The 18,520-nt window shown below is 39.9% G+C and overlaps 1 long non-coding RNA gene across 1 annotated transcript in view; it reads left to right on the forward strand.

Moving 5' to 3' along the window:
- LOC133259126 (uncharacterized) overlaps positions 1 to 18,520 on the forward strand; it is a 57,821-nt gene that overhangs the window by 5,863 nt on the left and 33,438 nt on the right. Inside the window, exon 2 of the long non-coding RNA XR_009740271.1 lies at positions 49 to 125. This is a non-coding gene — a long non-coding RNA (uncharacterized LOC133259126). The remainder of the gene's footprint in view (positions 1 to 48; positions 126 to 18,520) is intronic.

Below are 18,520 nucleotides of genomic sequence, written 5' to 3' on the forward strand. Positions count from 1 at the left end.
CTTCACCGTCTGTCTGAGCTGACCTAGGCCTTGCCATGTTCTCCTTAGGCCCAGCCGAGGACGGCTTGACCCCAGGGCTTCTGCTAGACCTCCCTACACCCTGGTTCAGCCTGAAACCCAGAAGGGTAAGTTGTTCCAAGGAGACCAACGTACGGGCTGTCCTCAGCTTGGGCCAGGGTGTGCTCTGAATGCTCTTTGTTCATGTGGTTACTTCCCTGTAGAAGCAGTGCTGTCCTTGAGGGTGATCTGGGGACTTGGATCAGCCCGCAAAGGCTTGACTGACCCATGAGGTGTCCAGCGTGGTTTTGACAGTGGTCTTGGGTCACCAGCTTTACTCTGAAGCTCGGCTCTGAGCAGGTGGCGGTGGGGCCTCTCCTGGGGAGAATGTGGGCAACAGGAAGGGAGGGAAAAGGAAAAGGAAAGGGCAGGCGCGTGTGTGTGTTGGGAGCTTTATAGGGGTGAGGGAAGCCAGGCTCACACAGTTCTTTGGCTGCTCCAGGAGCAGAAGTCGACAGAGCCAGAGGGGGACGCCCAGCAGAAGGCCCAGGGTGGCTCTCAGGCCTGTTGGGGGCACATGTGTGCCCTTCAGAGCTTCGGGATTTGGTGTACTTTTGAGTCTGGTGATTTTTTTTTTTTTGTCTGCTTAAAAAAAAAGTATAATTCGCATATAGTAAAATGGACCCTTTTAGAAAAAATTATAGTTGATTTACAATGAATGCTGTGTTAATGACTGGTGTACAGCAAGATGATTCGGTTTTGCATATACATTCTTTTCTATTATGGCTTATCATAGAATATTGAATATAGTTCTCAGTGTTAAGCAGTAGGAACTTGTTGTTTATCCGTTCTATATGTAAAAGCTTACATCTGCTAACCCCAGTCTCCCACTCCATCCTTCCTCCGTCCCCCACCCCTTTGGCAACCACAAGTTTGTTTTCTTTCTTTGTTCATAATTCTGTTTTGTAGACAGGTTCATTGTGTCATGTTTTAGATCCCACACATAAGTGGTATCACATCGTATTTGGCTTTCTGATTTCATTTTGTATGGTAAGCTCTAGGTCCATCCATGTTGATGCAAATGGCATTATTTTGTTCTTTTATGGCTGAGTAATATTCTGTTGTGTACATGTGCTCCCTCTTTGTTGATTCATCTGTCGGTGGGTTGCTTCCACGTCTTGGCTATTGTGAATAGTGCTGCTATAAACATAGGGTACATGTGTCTTTTTGAATTAGAGTTTTCTCCAGGGATATGCCCAGGAGTGGGTTTGCTGGATAACATGGTAACTCTATTTTTAGTTTTCCAAGCAACTCCATGCTATTATCCACAGTGGTTGCACCAGTTTACATTCCCACCAATAGTTTAGGGGAGTTTCCTTTTCTCCACACCCTCTTCATCATGAAATGAACCCGTTTAGTGGACAGTTCTTGAATTTTGACATAATGTATACAGTTGTGTAACCACCACTGCAGTTAAGAACGTTTCATTGTACCCTCCCTCCAGGTAAGTGATGGGTTTTCTAACTGTTACGAATGATTTTCTATTTTATTTCTCCATTGGCTATCATTGGTAAAGAACATTACATTAAATTTTATGAGTTAATATTTTATCTTGCAGTATTGATGAACTCTTACTAGTTATAATGACTCATCTAATGGTCCTGTTGAATTTTCCATGCAGATGATCCAATGTGCAAATAAAGACAGCTTTATCATCTCTTCAAATTCTTTTAGCTCTTATTTTGTTTTCTTGTCTCAGTGATTGCCAGGATCTCCAGATTTATAATAAGTCATCATGATGATGGTAGACATATTTAGGTTTTTCTATTAAGTGTAATGTTTTGTTGACTATGATTTTTTTGTTATTGAGATATTGTCAAAATAAGAAAATACTTTTATATTCCCAGCTGAGATTTAAAAAAATAAAAATCATAATAGGTATTGAATATTACCTAGTACTTTTCTGCATTTATTTTCATAATAACATGATTTTTTCCCCTTTAATTCTTAGTACCTTAGGTCTTAATGTTACTGATGTTCTGATCCTAATGTGCTTAATTTAAATTTCTAGAATAAACTTCTTGATGCTGTTGCATCATCAATACCTATTAGACTTGGTTGTCTAATATTTTGTTAGGATTCATAAGTATAAAGAACTTTTTTTTTTAATTCTTACTAGTTTCAGAATCAGGCATATGATGATGATTATCTATTCCTTGGAAGTGTGGTAGATTACATCCATGATATCTGTCTTAATTTTGGCCACTGTAACAAAAATACCATAGACTTGGTGGCTTAAACAACATTTATTTCTTATAGTTCTGGAGGGTGGCAAGTCCAAGGTGCCAGAAGGTTCAGGGACTTGGTTCATAGGTGAGGACTTGGTGAGGACCTGGTTCATAGACCGTTGTCTTGTTGCTTTACCCTCACATGGCTGGAAGTGAATAAGGGAGCTCTCTGGGGTCTATTTTGTAAAGGCACTAATCCCATGACTTGATCACCTCCCAAAGCCCCACCTCCTGATACCTTCACATTGGGAATGAGGCTTCAATATATAAATTCCAGGAAGACACAAATATTTAATACCTTAAGAATACCCTTTGGGTCTGGGTACTTTTGCGAATGCTCAATTTCCCTAATATTTATTAGTCTATTCAGTATTTCTTCCTGTGCCATTTCAAAATAATTTTCATTGAGTTAAAATGGACATATAGCATTATATTCATTTCTGGTATACACAGTTATGATCTGATATTTGCATATATTGCAAAACCATCACCATGATAAGTCTAATTATTATCTGTCACCACACATAATTGCAATGTTTTTCTTGTGATGAAGACCTCTAAGATACTCTCTCAGCAACTTTCAAATGGGCTACTCAGGATTATTAACTATAGTCACTGCTGTACATTGTTATATCAGTGACATATTATTTATAATGGGAAGTCTGGGCCTTTGATCCCCTTTACCTATCTTTCCCATCCCCATTTTTAAAACTTTACATATATCCAGAAATATATTTTGCCTAGACTTTCTATGTTTATTAAAGCTGAGTAGTTAATATTTTTATTGTTGTTATATCACTGTGTCATAGTTGATCGTATTTTTTCTTTTTAAAAAAACTTTTTCTTTTAAAAAAAACTTCTTATTTTTCATTGGAGTATAGCTGATTAATAGTGTTGTGATAGTTTCAGGTGGACAGCAAATGGACTCAGCCATACATATGCGTGTATCCATTCTCCCCCAAACTCCCATCCAGTCTAGGCTGCCGCATAACATTGAGCAGAGTTCCCTGTGCTGTATAGTAGGTCCTTGTTGGTTATCCATTTTAAATATAGCAGTGCATATGTGTCCCTCACAAACTCCCTAAATTAATCCCTTCATCTCCAATTCACATTATCTCTTTTTTTTCTTGACCAGAGGTATGCCTACCTGATTAGACAGATTTATCTTCTGATTTGTTTCTACTAGCCAAAGCAGATCCAATGTTCTTTAAAAATTAGCCAAACCTTTTTCACCTTCTGGTAGTTCTTGTCCTCTTTTCAGGTTTGGGGAATTTTCCAAAAAAAACTATAAGTTTTGGGCAACTTTCCAAATCAGATAATTTCCTGGATATCACATTGCAGAGTTTGAAATATATAAATTAAATGTGATTTAATTTATTATTTGATGGAAAAGATCTACTAGATTCCTTATCTCACCATCCATCCCCATAATTCAGGGAAATTAGGGTCCAAGGGGAAATCAGGCTACTATTTAAGTAATAACACAAATATGAAAATTACATAAGTGGTAAGATTTAGGAGTGGGGAAAGGCTACGAGAAGTGATATAGGAAGCACTGACTCAATTATGACCATCAAGGAAAATTTCTCTGAGTAAGTGAGAGTTATCTTGGTGAGGAAGAGAAGAAACAGCATGAGTAAACATTCTAAGGCAGGGAGCCAATGAGATGGGATGAGGAGGATTAAATGAATACATTCAGGGATTTCTGCAGTCAAGTATGAATCAGTGGTGTTGATAGTATTACGTTGGCCAAAAAGTTCATTTGAATTATGCTGTCAAATGTTATGGAAAAATCTGGATGAACTTTCTGGCCAATCCAATATCTTTAGACAGAGAAGAATTGAGAAAGAGTCCTAGGTTGTAAACTGAAAGGTATATGCATTAAAGTTGGAAAAACCCCAAAAGATAAAACCCTATTTGTATCCTGAGAAAAATAACTGCAAAGACATATTTCAATAACTGAACATACCCTCAGAAAACACGAAAATGTCTCTGGAAGGGTTTGAATTCTTCCTACAATGATTTGAAATGATCAAAACTCAAAATGTTGCAGGTTAAAATGGAAAATAGTTTAAAATGATTCTTTGGGATAATATATACCAAAGCAATATGTTAGATCTGGAATATATTCAACTTTCCCATCATGGCATATTGAAGACAAATATATTTTCAACTTATGAAGTAGTATTTGCTTTTAATTTAATTGTGTGAAGAAGAGCTGATTAGTTAAATTTCAACTCTGCAACAACCAGCCTTTCCTAAGAGCACAGACTCAGATGTGCATGCCCTGGCACCTCTTTCTGCATTGTGCCCTATACCAGCTTTTTGGTTGAACGATAATGTCTGCAAGTACCACATATATCTTGATGAGAATAAGCTACAGGTTTGCTTAAAGGTTACTAACTTCAGTTGCCCCAAATATGTGACTGTAAGCGACAAATCTGGGCCAAAAAAAGAGGCAAGAAATTGAGATGATGTAATTTATAGCTTTTTTCCCAAAGAAGTTGATGCAAGATGATTTGTTCATCTTAATAACATTTTAATAGATTCTTTCCCATAACACGTATTGCAAACCAGAACATTAAGCACTGCAGAAGCCTTATTATGGCTATGGATTTAGTAATGTGACAAACAGATTGCCTTGGTTATAAAACCTGAGATTGCTTTCTTTGGTTTTGCAGCATATGGAATTCTTCTTGGTGAACCATTAAACATGCACCATGCTTTTCTAATTAAAACTAACGGTTCCCTTTGTCACCATTTATCCCATCATTTCCTGGTGCAGAAACTTTCATAGCATCATAGGATAAAGGCCAAATATCATAGTCTAAAATGCAGTTCCTCCATGACCTTCCTTTCTGCTCTTACTACCCTTTAGGCTCTCATGAAAGTGAAAGTCACTCAGTCGTGTCCTACTCTTTGTGACCCAGTGGACTGTAGCCTGCCCGGCTCCTCTGTTAATGGAATTCTCCAGGCCAGAATACTGAAGTGGGTCGCTGTTCCCTTCTCCAGGCGATCTTCCCAACCCAGGGATTGAACCCATGTCTCCCACATTGCGGGCGGATTCTTTACCGTCTGAGCCACCAGGGGAACCTAGTAAACAGTCTATGTGATTTCTCCAAATGTGACTGGTCCCTTCCTGCCTCTGTAATTTACTAAATGCTCCTCGCAAAGTTCTTCACTTTCTCTCTTCCATCTTGGCCTGCTGAAGCCCTTGCAGTTCTTTCAGAATCATCTCGGATGCACCACGCATCCTGGAAGCTTTCCTTGGTCTTTCTAATTACGCTTCCCAATCTGGGTTCCTCAGAACACCAATTCTATGGACCATAGAAGGACATTGCTTTCTGGAGAGTCACAAAATGAAAGGAGCATCTTAAATGCTCAGAGAAGTTGTACAGTAAAGACATCGGTTAATTTTTGTTCAGCTCAGCACTTCCTAAACTTGGTGTGACCATGAACTTTCCCTCCAGATGATACTTGTTAACATCACAGAGAGAAGACTTTAAGAAATATTCCCCTCCTAGTCTGTGTTCCCTGTTCGCAGGTCCTTATTTATTCATTCACTAGTGAACAGATAAAATAATTATAGACTGTATACTAAGTGTAGAGAAGGATTAAAAAAAAATGACTCAGGCTTAGAGTCTCGCGAGAAGCTTAAAGTCTAGTAGGAGAAATAAGGCAGTAATGGCTGTCCAAGGTTGGCTGTGTCAAGTGCCCCGATGTGGGCACCAATGAGATGCTGTGGAGGCTCAGGGTGGAAGACGATCTTTAAACCCAGGGACTATCCATCTGGGTCCTTTAAGAAACAGATTTCCGAATGTGTGCTTTGTAGCTAACTAGGAGTTTCTGGATGATTTCAGATGGTATATTAATGAACATTAACAATGTTTATTTCAGTTCAGTTCAGTCGCTCAGTCGTGTCCGACTCTTTGCAACCCCATGAATCACAGCACGCCAGGCCTCCCTGTCCATCACCAACTCCCGGAGTTCACCCAGACTCACGTCCATCGAGTTGGTGATGCCATCCAGCAATCTCATCCTCTGACGTCCCCTTCTTCTCCTGCCCCCAATCCCTCCCAGCATCAGAGTCTTTTCCAATGAGTCAGCTCTTCACATGAGGTGGCCAAAGTACTGGAGTTTCAGCTTTAGCATCATTCCTTCCAAAGAAATCCCAGGGATGATCTCCTTTAGAATGGACTGGTTGGATCTCCTTGCAGTCCAAGGGACTCTCAAGAGTCTTCTCCACACCACACTTCAAAAGCATCAATTCTTCGGCACTCAGCCTTCTTCACAGTCCAACTCTCACATCCATACATGACCACAGGAAAAACCATAGCCTTGACTAGACGAAACTTGGTTGGCAAAGTAATGTCTCTGCTTTTGAATATGCTATCTAGGTTGGTCATAACTCTCCTTCCAAGGAGTAAGCGTCTTTTAATTTCATGGCTGCAGTCACCATCTGTAGTGATTTTGGAGCCTCCCAAAATAAAGTCTGACACTGTTTCCACTGTTTCCCCATCTATTTGCCATGAAGTGATAGGACTGGATGCCATGATCTTTGTTTTCTGAATGTTGAGCTTTAAGCCAACTTTTTCACTCTCCACTTTCACTTTCATCAAGAGGCTTTTGAGTTCCTCTTCACTTTCTGCCATAAGGGTGGTGTCATCTGTGTATCTGAGGTTATTGATCTTTATCCTGGCAATCTTGATTCCAGCTTGTGCTTCATTCAGGCTGGCATTTCACATGATGTACTCTGCGTATAAGTTAAATAAGCAGGGTGACAATATACAGCCTTGACGTACTCCTTTTCCTTTCTGGAACCAGTCTGTTGTTCCATGTCCAGTTCTAACTCTTGCTTCCTGACCTGCATACAAATTTCTCAAGAGGCAGATCAGGTGTTCTGGTATTCCCATCTCTTTCACAATTTTCCACAGTTTATTGTGATCCACACAGTCAAAGGCTTTGGCATAGTCAATAAAGCAGAAATAGATGTTTTTCTGGAACTCTCTTGCTTTTTCCATGATCCAGCGGATGTTGGCAATTTGATCTCTGGTTCCTTTGCCTTTTCTAAAACCAGCTTGAACATCAGGAAGTTCATGGTTTACATATTGCTGAAGCCTGGCTTGGAGAATTTTGAGCATTACTTTACTAGCATGTGAGAGGAGTGCAATTGTGCGGTAGTTTGAACATTCTTTGGCATTGCCTTTCTTTGGGATTGGAATGAAAACTGACCTTTTCCAGTCCTGTGGCCACTGCTGAGTTTTTCAAATTTGCTGGCATATTGAGTGCAGTACTTTCACAGCATTATCTTTCAGGATTTGAAATAGCTCAACTGGAATTCCATCACCTCCACTAGCTTTGTTCATAGTGATGCTTTCTAAGGCCCACTTGACTTCACATTCCAGGATGTCTGGCTCTCGGTGAGTGATCACACCATCATGATTATCTTGGTCATGAAGATCTTTTTTGTACAGTTCTTCTGTGTATTCTTGCCACCTCTTCTTAATATCTTCTGTTTCTGTTAGGTCCATACCATTTCTGTCTTTTATTGAGCCCATCTCTGCATGAAATGTTCCCTTGTCATGTCTAATTTTCTTGAAGAGATCTCTAGGCTTTCCCATTCTATTGTTTTCCTCTATTTCTTTGCATTGATCGCTGAAGACGGCTTTCTTATCTCTCCTTGCTATTCTTTACTTAGGTATTAAATATAAATTTGGAAATGTCACTGGCACACAATAACCACAGCGTAGGTAGTTGCCCAGAGTTTTTGGTGGTGGTGTTGGTTCCCATAAATTATATAAGTTAAAAGCTTGAGAGAGACTTTTAAATGAAATAGTAAATAGATAATAAAATGGGAAATACAGAGAAAAATGTAGATTCCAAGACAGGATTAACTGTGCAAGGATTGATTAGTCGGTAGGAGCTGTGAGAAAACAGGGAGGGAACTGAGAAAACCTGGGAGAGCCATCCAGCCACAATGCAGCCTGACCCCTGAGTGAAAGAGAAGTTGAGGGTTGGGAGGAAGAGAGGGCCGCCCAGGGAAGATCTGGCCAGGCCATTGGGAGTCCTTGAGCCAAAGCTAGCCTCAGAGCTGTCTGGAGGCATCTGTTATATTCAGTCATGGCCGGGAGCAGCCCGGGGGTGATATGGCCTCCGCACAGGGACAGCACTGAGTCCAGAGTGAAGCCGCTGGCCTGGAGGTCAGTTCTGTCGTTGCCAGCACATGAAGTGTGTTTCCACGGCTGCAGCTGAGCACTGGGGCTGGGTGAGGGCTTCACAAGCTGGCACTGGTGCCTGACCTTGATGTCGTATTGGAACGTAGAGGTGGGAGAGAAGAGTGTTCCAGGGAAGATGAGCAGTAACACAGAAGCAGGAAAATATGGAATTGCCCGTGGAAAACATCATTTCATTTATGGTTGGAATGTAAGGAATGGGAGAGCTGTTAAAAGTTACTGGTGTGAAATCTGGAGTCAGGCAGCCTGGCTAGAATCCCAGCTGCTCTCTTACATTGGGTGAGGCCCCTCACATCTCTTTCTTCCACTTTCCTCATCTTTACTGTGGGAATCATGATGGGGTGGTTGTGTCATTCCAACAACAACCTTTGAAACCAACTAGGTGTCTGGCAGTTCTATTCTATTCTGAACAAACCCGAGTGAGTGTAGACCCCAGAGTTGAAGGCTGAGTAGCACTGAAGTGACCGCCCACACTTAAGATAGCAGCTGCCAGCGAGGTCCCCAGGCTACTTGCACATCTGCCCAGCTGGCTGTAAATTCAAGATTTTCCACATACTCACCCCTCAGGTTCAATAATTCACTAGAATGACTCACAGAACTCAGAATAGAGCTTTGCTTACAATGACCACTTTGCTATTTTTTACAAAGGGTGAAACTTCGGGACAGGCAAATGGGAGAGATGCATATAGGGCAAGGAGTAGGGTGGGGGACAGCGCTTCCATGCTTCTCCAGGCACAGCTGCTCCCCCAACACGATCAGTAAGTTCATTAACCTGTGTGTTTATGTAGCATAAACACAGGTGCGGATGAGATGGGATTGTTAAGAATAGCAAAAGACACTCCTGTCACTCAGGAGTAATGTAATGTTTATGTGAAATAGACATATATGAAATACACTATCTTAACAGTTTTTGTAGTCCAGTTCAGTGGTACTAGATACATGCACACTGCTGTGTAGTAATCACCACCCTTCCATCCTCATGACTCTATTCAGCATATAAAACTGAAACTATACACACACTGAGTAATTCCTTATTTTCGTCTCCTTCAGCCTGTCAACCAACGTTTTTTTCTCTATCCTTACAGTTTTGACTATTCTAAGTAAAGTCACGTAGGTGGGTTCATACAGCATTTGTCTTTTTTGTGACTTAAATAATATCCTTAAAGTTTATCTCTGATGTTACATATTTCACACTTTCTTTTTTAAGGCTATGTAATAGTTCATATGTATAGACCACATTTTGCCTATCCATTCATCTGTTGGTGCACACTTGGGGTGCTTTGATGTTTTCAGTTCAGTCGCTCAGTCGTGTCCGACTCTTTGCGACCCCACAGACTGCAGCACTTCAGGCTTCCCTGACCACCACCAACTCTCGGGGCTTGCTCAAACTCATGTCCATTGAGTCGGTGATGCCATCCAACCATCTCATCCTCTGTCGTCCCCTTCTCCTCCTGCCCTCCATCTTCCCCAGCATCAGGGGCTTTTGCAAGGAGTCAGTTCTTCACATCAGGTGGCCAAACTATTGGAGTTTCAGCTTCAGCATCAGTCCTTCCAATGAATATTCAGGACTGATCTCCTTTAGGATAGACGGGTTGGATCTCCTTGCAGTCCAAGGGACTCTCAAGAGTCTTCTCCAACACCACAGATCAAAAGCATCAACTCTTCAGTGCTCAGCTTTCTTTATGGTCCAACTTTCACATCCATATGTGACTACTGGAAAAACCATAGCTTTGATTAAAGGAACTTGCCGGCAAAGTAATGTCTCTGCTTTTTAATATGCTGTCTAGGTGGGTCATAGCTGTTCTTCCAAGGAGCAAGCGTCTTTTAGTTTCATGGCTGCAGTCACCATCTGCAGTTGTTTTGGAGCTCTCCAAAATAAAGTCTGTCACTGTTTCCATTGTTTCCACGTCTGTTTGCCCTGAAGTGATGGGACCAGATGCCATGATCTTCGTTTTTTTTTAATCTCAGTTTTATGTATTTATTTATTTACTTTTACTTTATTGTATTGGTTTTGCCATACATTGACATGAATCCACCATGGGTGTACATGTGTGTTGAGTTTTAATGTGTGTTGAGGAGAGTTTTTCACTCTCCTCTTTGACTTTCTTCAAGAGGCTCTTTAGTTCTTCTTCGCTTTCTGCCATAAGGGTGGTGTCATCTGCATATCTGAGGTTATTGATATTTCTCCTGGCAATCTTGATTCCAGCTTGTGCTTCATTCAGACTGGCATTTCACATGATGTACTCTGCATATAAGTTAAATAAGTAGGGTGACAATATACATCCAGGACATACTCCTTTCCCAATTTGGAACCAGTCCGTTGTTCCGTGTCCGGTTCTAACTGATGCTTCTTGACCTGCATGCAGATTTCTCAGGAGGCAGGTTAGGTGGTCTGGTATTCCCATCTCTTTAAGAATTTTCCACAGTTTGTTGTGATCTACACAGTCAGAGGCTTTGGCGTAGTCAATCAAGCAGAAGTAGATGTTTTTCTGGAACTCTCTTGCTTTTTCAATGATCCAACGGATGTTGGCAATTTGATCTCTTGTTCCTCTGCCTTTTCTAAATCCAGCTTGAACATCTGGAAGTTCACGGTTCGTGTACTGTTGAAGCCTGGCTTGGAGAATTTTGAGCATTACTTTGCTAGTGTGTGAGATGAGTGTAACTGTGCGGTAGTTTGAGCATTCTTTGGCATTGCCTTCTTTGAGACTGGAATGAAAACTGACCTTTTCCAGTCCTGTGGCCACTGCTGAGTTTTCCAAACTTGCTGGCATATTGAGTGCTGCACTTTCACAGCATCATCTTTTAGGATCTGAAAGAGCTCAACTGGAATTCCATCACCTCCACTAGCTTTGTTCATAGTGATGCTTTCTAAGGCCCACTTTACTTTGCATGCCAGGATGTCTGGCTCTGGGCGAGTGACCACACCATCATGGTTATCTGGGTCATGATGATCTTTTTTGTATAGTTCTTCTGTGTATTCTTGCCACCTCGTCTTAATATCTTCTGCTTCTGTCAGGTCCATACCGTTTCTGTCCTTTATTGAGCCCATCTTTGCATGAAATTTCCCTTGGCATCTCTAATTTTCTTGAAGAGATCTCTAGGCTTTCCCATTCTATTGTTTTCCTCTCTTTCTTGGCACTGATCACTGAGGAAGGCTTTCTTATCTCTCCTTGCTATTCTTTGGAACTCTGCATTCAAATGGGTATATCTTTCCTTTTCTCCTTTGCCTTTAGCTTCTCTTCTTTTCTCGGCTATTCGTAAGGCCTCCTCAGACAACCATTTTGCCGTTTTGCATTTCTTTTTCTTGGGGATGGTCTTGATCACTGCCTCCTGTACAGTGTCACAAACTTCCATCCATAGTTCTTCAGGCACTCTATCAAACCTAATCCCTTGAATCTATTTGTCACTTCCAGTGTATAATCGTAAGGGATTTGATTTAGGTCATAGCTGAATGGTCTAGTGGTTTTCCCTACTTTCTTCAATTTAAACTGCAGAAGGGAATGGAAAACTACTTCAGTATTCTTGCCTTGAGAACCCCATGAACAGTATGAAAAAGCAAAAAGATATGACACTGAAAGATGAACTCCCCAGATCAGAAGGTACCCAATATGCTACTGAAAAAGAGTGGAGAAATAACTCCAGAAAGAATGAAGAGATGGAGCCAAAGTGAAAACAAAGCCCAGTAGCAGGTAAGACTGAAGATGGAAGTAAAGTCTGATGTTGTAAAGAACAATATTGCATGGGAACCTGTAATGTTAGGTCCATGATTCAAGGTAAATTGGAAGTGGTCAAACAGGAGATGGCAAGAGTGAACATCGACATTTTAGGAATCAGTGAACTAAAATGGACTGGAATGGGCAAATTTAATTCAGATGACCATTATATCTACTACTGTGGCCAAGAATCCTTTAGAAGAAATGAAGAAAGCCCTCATAGTCAACAAGAGAGTCCAAAATGCAGTATTTGGGTGCAAACTCAAAAATGCCAGAATGATCTCTGTTCGTTTCCAAGGGAAACCATTCAATACCACACTAATCTGATTCTATGCCCCAGTCACTAATGCCAAAGAAGTTGAAGTTAAAAGGTTCTATGAAGACCTACAAGACCTTCTAGAACTAACACCCCAAAAAGATGTCTTTTTTGTCATAGGGGACTGGAATGCAAAAGCAGGAAATCAAGAGATATCTGGAGTAATAGGCAAATTTAGCCTTGGAGTACAGAATGAAGCAGGGCAAAGGCTAACAGTTTTGCCAAGAGAGTGCACTGGTCATAGCAAACACCCTCTTCCAGCAACACAATAGAAGACTCTACACATGGACATCACCAGATGGCCAACATTGAAATCAGATTGATTATATTCTTTGCAGCCAAAGATGGAGAAGCCCTATACAGTCAGCAAAAACAAGACTGGAAGCTGACTGTGGCTCAAATCATGAACTCCTTATTGCAAAATTCAGACTTAAATTGAAGAAAGTAGGGAAAACCACTAGACCATTCAGTTATGACCTGAATCAAATTCCTTACAATTATGCAGTGGAAATGTCCATCATTAGATGAATGGATAAAGATGTGTTCTATATACACAATGTAATATTACTCCATCCTAAAAAAAGCATAGTATAAGGCCATTTGCCTCAGATTTTCATAATAAGTGAAGTCAGACAAAGAAACACAAATATTATATGACATCGCTTATATGTGGAATCTTAAAAAAGGAAACAAACGGACTTATTTACAAAACAGAAATAGACTTACAAAGAAAACAAACTTATGGCCATGAAAGGGAAAAGCAGGGGAAGGATAAATTAGGAGTTTGGGATTAAAATATACATACTACTATATACAAAATAGATAACCAACAAAGACCTACAGTTTAGCACAGGAAACAATTCTCAATATCCTATAATAACCTATAATGGAAAAGAAATCTGTATGCAGGTCAAGAAGCAACAGTTAAAACCGGACATTGAACAATGGACTGGTGCCAAACTGGGAAAAGAATACGTAAAGGCTGTGTATGTCACTGTGCTTATTTCACTTATATGCAGAGTACGTCATGCAAAATGCAGGGGTGGATGGAGCACAAGTTGGAAACAGGATTGCCAGGAGAAATATCAGTAACCTCAGATGACACCACCCTTATGTAATAAAGATAAAAGGAACTAAAGAGCCTCTTGATGAAAGTGAAAGAGCAGAGTGCAAAAGCTGGCTTAAAACTCAACATTCAAAATACGAAGATCATGGCATCTGGTCCCATCACTTCATGGCAAATAGATGGGGAAACAATGGAAACAGTGACAGACTTTATTTTCTTGGGTTCCAAAATCACTGCAGATGGCAACTGCAGCCATGAAATTAAAAGATGTTTGCTGCTTGGAAAACAAGCTATGACAAACCTAGACAGCATATTTAAAAGCAGAGACATTTCTTTGCCCACAAAGGTCCATCTATTCAAAGCTATAGTTTTTTTAGTAGTCATGTACAGATGTGAGAGCTGGACCATAAAGCTGAGCACCAAAAAAATTGATGCTTTCAAACTGGTATTGGCGAAGACTCTTGAGAGTCCCTTGGACTGCATGGAGATCACACCAGTCAATCCTAAATGAAATCAGTCCTGAATATTCACTGGAAGGACTGATGTTGAAGCTCCAACACTTTGGCCACCTGATGCTTCAAAGAACTGACTCACTAGAAAAGACCCTGATGTTGGGAAAGATTGAGGGCAGGAGAAGGGGAAGACAGAGGATGAGATGGTTGGATGGCATCACCGACTTGATGGACATGAGTTTGAGCAAGCTCCAGGAGTTGGTGATGGACAGGGAAGCCTGGTGTGCTACAGTCCATGAGGTTGCAAAGAGTCGGACACGACTGAGCAACTGAATAATGGAAAAGAATCTAATACACACATATATACATATATTTATATACATGCTTGTATGTGTGAATCACTTTGGTTTATATAAAGATAAAGCAACATCAGAAATCAACTACATGCTAAGTTGCTTCAGTCATGTCTGACTCTTTGCACCCCTATGGACTGTAACCCGCCAGGCTCCTCTATCCATGGGATTCTCCAGGGAAGAATACTGGAGTGGGCTGCCACTTCCTCCTCTGGAGGGGAGGTCTTCCTGATCAGGGATCGAACCCGTGTCTCTTCTGTCTCCTGCATAGGCAGGCGGGTTCTTTATCACTAGCGCCACCTGGGAAGCCCTGGAAATTACTTCATTTAAACAATTTTGTAGGTAGGTTCTTTGAAAAGATCAAGAAACTTGATAACCATTAGATGAGCTAAGAAAAATTACTAACACCAGAATTAAAAGTGTGGGCATTATTACCAATTCTACAGAAATAAAAATTATTATAAGAGAGTACTATGAAAAAGCTGTGGTACATATACACAATGGAGTATTACTCAGCCATTAAAAAGAATACATTTGAATCAGTTCTAATGAGGTGGATGAAACTGGAACCTATTATACAGAGTGAAGTAAGCCAGAAAGAAAAACACCAATACAGTATACTAACGCATATATATGGAATTTAGAAAGATGGTAACAATAACCCTGTGTACGAGACAGCAAAAGAGACACTGATGTATAGATCAGTCTTATGGACTCTGTGGGAGAGGGAGAGGGTGGGGAGATTTGGGAGAATGGCATTGAAACATGTATAATATCATGTATGAAATGAGTCGCCAGTCCAGGGTCGATGCACGATACTGGATGCTTGGGGCTGGTGCACTGGGATGACCCAGAGTGGGGGGTATGGGGAGAGAGGAGGGAGGAGGGTTCAGGATGGGGAGCACGGGTATACCTGTGGTGGATTCATTTTGATGTTTGGCAAAACTAATACAATATTGTAAAGTTTAAAAAAAAAAAAAAGAAAAAATAGAAAAAAAAAAAAAGAGAGTACTATGAACAACTGTATGCCCAACAAATTGGATAATTTAGATCATCTGGTAAGTTTCCTAGAAACACAAATCCTAACAAGAGTAAACCATGAAGAGAAAAACTGAACAGACTTATAACTAGCAAGGAGATTGAATCAGTAATCAAAAATCTCCCCCAAAAAGAAAAGCTGTCAACCTGAGGGCTTCACTTAGTGAATTCTACATTTTAAAGAAAAATTTCATACCAATTCTCCCCAAGCTTTTCCAGAAAATTGTAGAAGAGGGAACACTTCCTAACTCATTCTATAAGGCCAGTTTAACCCTGATACCAAAGCCAGACAAAGATATTACAAGAAAAGTAAATTACAAACCAATATCCCTATGGATCAAATCAGCTCAGATCAGATCAGTCGCTCAGTCGTGTCCGACTCTTTGCAGCCCCATGAATTGCAGCACGCCAGGCCTCCCTGTCCATCACCAACTCCCAGAGTTCACTGAGACTCACATCCATTGAGTCAGTGATGCCATCCAGCCATCTCGTCCTCTGTGGTCCCCTTCTCCTCTTGCCCCCAGTCCCTCCCAGCATCAGAGTCTTTTCCAGTGAGTCAACTCTTCACATGAGGTGGCCAAAGTACTGGAGTTTCAGCTTTAGCATCATTCCTTCCAAAGGAATCCCAGGGCTGATTTCCTTCAGAATGGACTGGTTGGATCTCCTTGCAGTCCAAGGGACCCTCAAGAGTCTTCTCCAACACCACAGTTCAAAAGCATCAATTCTTCCGCGCTCAGCCTTCTTCACAGTCCAACTCTCACATCCATACATGACCACAGGAAAAACCATAGCCTTGACTAGACGAACCTTTGTTGGCAAAGTAATGTCTCTGCTTTTGAATATGCTATCTAGGTTGGTCATAACTTTCCTTCCAAGGAGTAAGCGTCTTTTAATTTCATGGCTGCAGTCACCATCTGTAGTGATTTTGGAGCCCAGAAAAATAAAGTCTGACACTGTTTCCACTGTTTCCCCATCTATTTGCCATGAAGTGGTGGGACTGGATGCCATGATCTTCATTTTCTGAATGTTGAGCTTTAAGCCAACTTTTTCACTCTCCTCTTTCACTTTCATCAAGAGGCTTTTGAGTTCCTCTTCACTTTCTGCCATAAGGGTGGTGTCATCTGCATATCTGAGGTTATTGATATTTCTCCCGGCAATCTTGATTCCATTTTGTGTTTCTTCCAGTCCAGCGTTTCTCATGATGTACTCTGCATATAAGTTAAATAAACAGGATGACAATATATAGCCTTGACGTACTCCTTTTCCTATTTGGAACCAGTCTGTTGTTCCATGTCCAGTTCTAACTGTTGCTTCCTGACCTGCGTACAAATTTCTCAAGAGGCAGATCCCTATGAATACTGATGAAAAAATCCTCAACAAAATCCTGGCAAAAAGAATTTGGTAGCATAGTAAAAGTATTATACACAATGACCAAATAGGATTTATTTCTGCAATGCAAAGAAGGTTTGATGTATGAAAATTGATCAGTATAATATGCCACATCGACAACATGAAGAAACTGCACAATCATCTCAACTGATATAGAAAAGTAATGTGGCAAAATAAAATACTCTTTCCTGATTAAAAAAGACTCCAACAAACTGAATAGAATAAAACTATCTCAACATAATAAGAGCAAGTTATGAAAGATTCACAGCAAATATCATACTTAATGGTGAAAGGCTGAAAGCTCTTTCTCTAAGAGCAGGAACAAGGTAAGGATGCCCAGTTTTCACCTCTTTTATTCAACACAGCACTGGAAGTTACAGCCAAAACAGTTATAGCCATTAACAATGAGAAAATGAAATAAAATACACCTAAATTGGAAAGGAAGAAGTAAAGTGATCTGTTTGCAAATGATGTCATCTGATATATATCATCTTATATATCATCTTTTAATATCATCTTATATATTTATATAGAAAACTATATATATAAACTATATATACATATATAACATATATATATAGAGAGAGAAAACTCTAAAAATTCCACACAAAAAAATTAGAGGTAATAAATGAATTCAGCAAAGTAGCAGGATACAAAGTCAACACACAAAAATCAGTTGCATTTTTATACACAAACAATAAATCTAAAAAAGGAAATTATAATAATAGTTCCATTCACAATAGCATCAAAAAGAATAAGATACTTAGGAATTATAACTTAATCAAGGAGGTGAGAGACTTGTACAATAAAAACTACAAAATATTGCTGAAAGAAACTGAAGAAGATATAAATAAGTGGAAACACATTTCATGTTTATGGATTGAAAGACTCGATACTGTTAAGAATGTCCATACTATCCAAAACAATCTACAGATTCAAAGCGAGTCCGATCAAAATGCCAATGGCACTTTTTAAACAAAAATAGAAAAACCCAAACTAAAAGTCACATGAAATCTCAAGGGATTCCAAATAGCCAGAAGTGTCTGGAAAAAAGAACAAAACTTCAGGACACGCACTTTAATTTCAAAACTTACTACAGAGATAGAGTAATCAAGAATGGGAGATACGCAGAACGATAAAATAGAATAATGGAATAAAACAGAATGCTTAGAAATAAACATATACAGGGAAGTGATTTTTGACAAAGGTGGTAATGTGGCCTTTTCAACAACTGATGCTGGGAAAACTGAATAACCACATGCAAGAATTAAACTGCATCCATACATAACAGCATATACAAAATTACAAATGAATCAAGGCCCTAACTGCAAGATTAAAACAATAAAAAAATTCAGAAGAAAAGATAGAACAAAAGCTTCAGGACATTGGACTTGGCAATAATTTCTTTGATATGATATCAAAAGCAAAGGTAACAACAGAAAAAATACACAAATTTGACTTCATGAAAATTTAACGTTTAAAGACATAGTCAAAAGAGTAAAAAGGCAAAACCGTATGATGGTAAAAAAAAAATATTTGAGAATCATATATCTGATAAGGGATTAATAAAATATATAGAGAGCTCCTAAAACTCAACAACAACAAAAACAAAAAACAACCTCAACAACAATTGAAAATTAGCAAAGAACTTGGAATAGACATTTCTCCAAAGGAG

This window comes from Bos javanicus, chromosome 13 (assembly GCF_032452875.1).
Source record: "Bos javanicus breed banteng chromosome 13, ARS-OSU_banteng_1.0, whole genome shotgun sequence".
Taxonomy (NCBI): domain Eukaryota; kingdom Metazoa; phylum Chordata; class Mammalia; order Artiodactyla; family Bovidae; genus Bos; species Bos javanicus.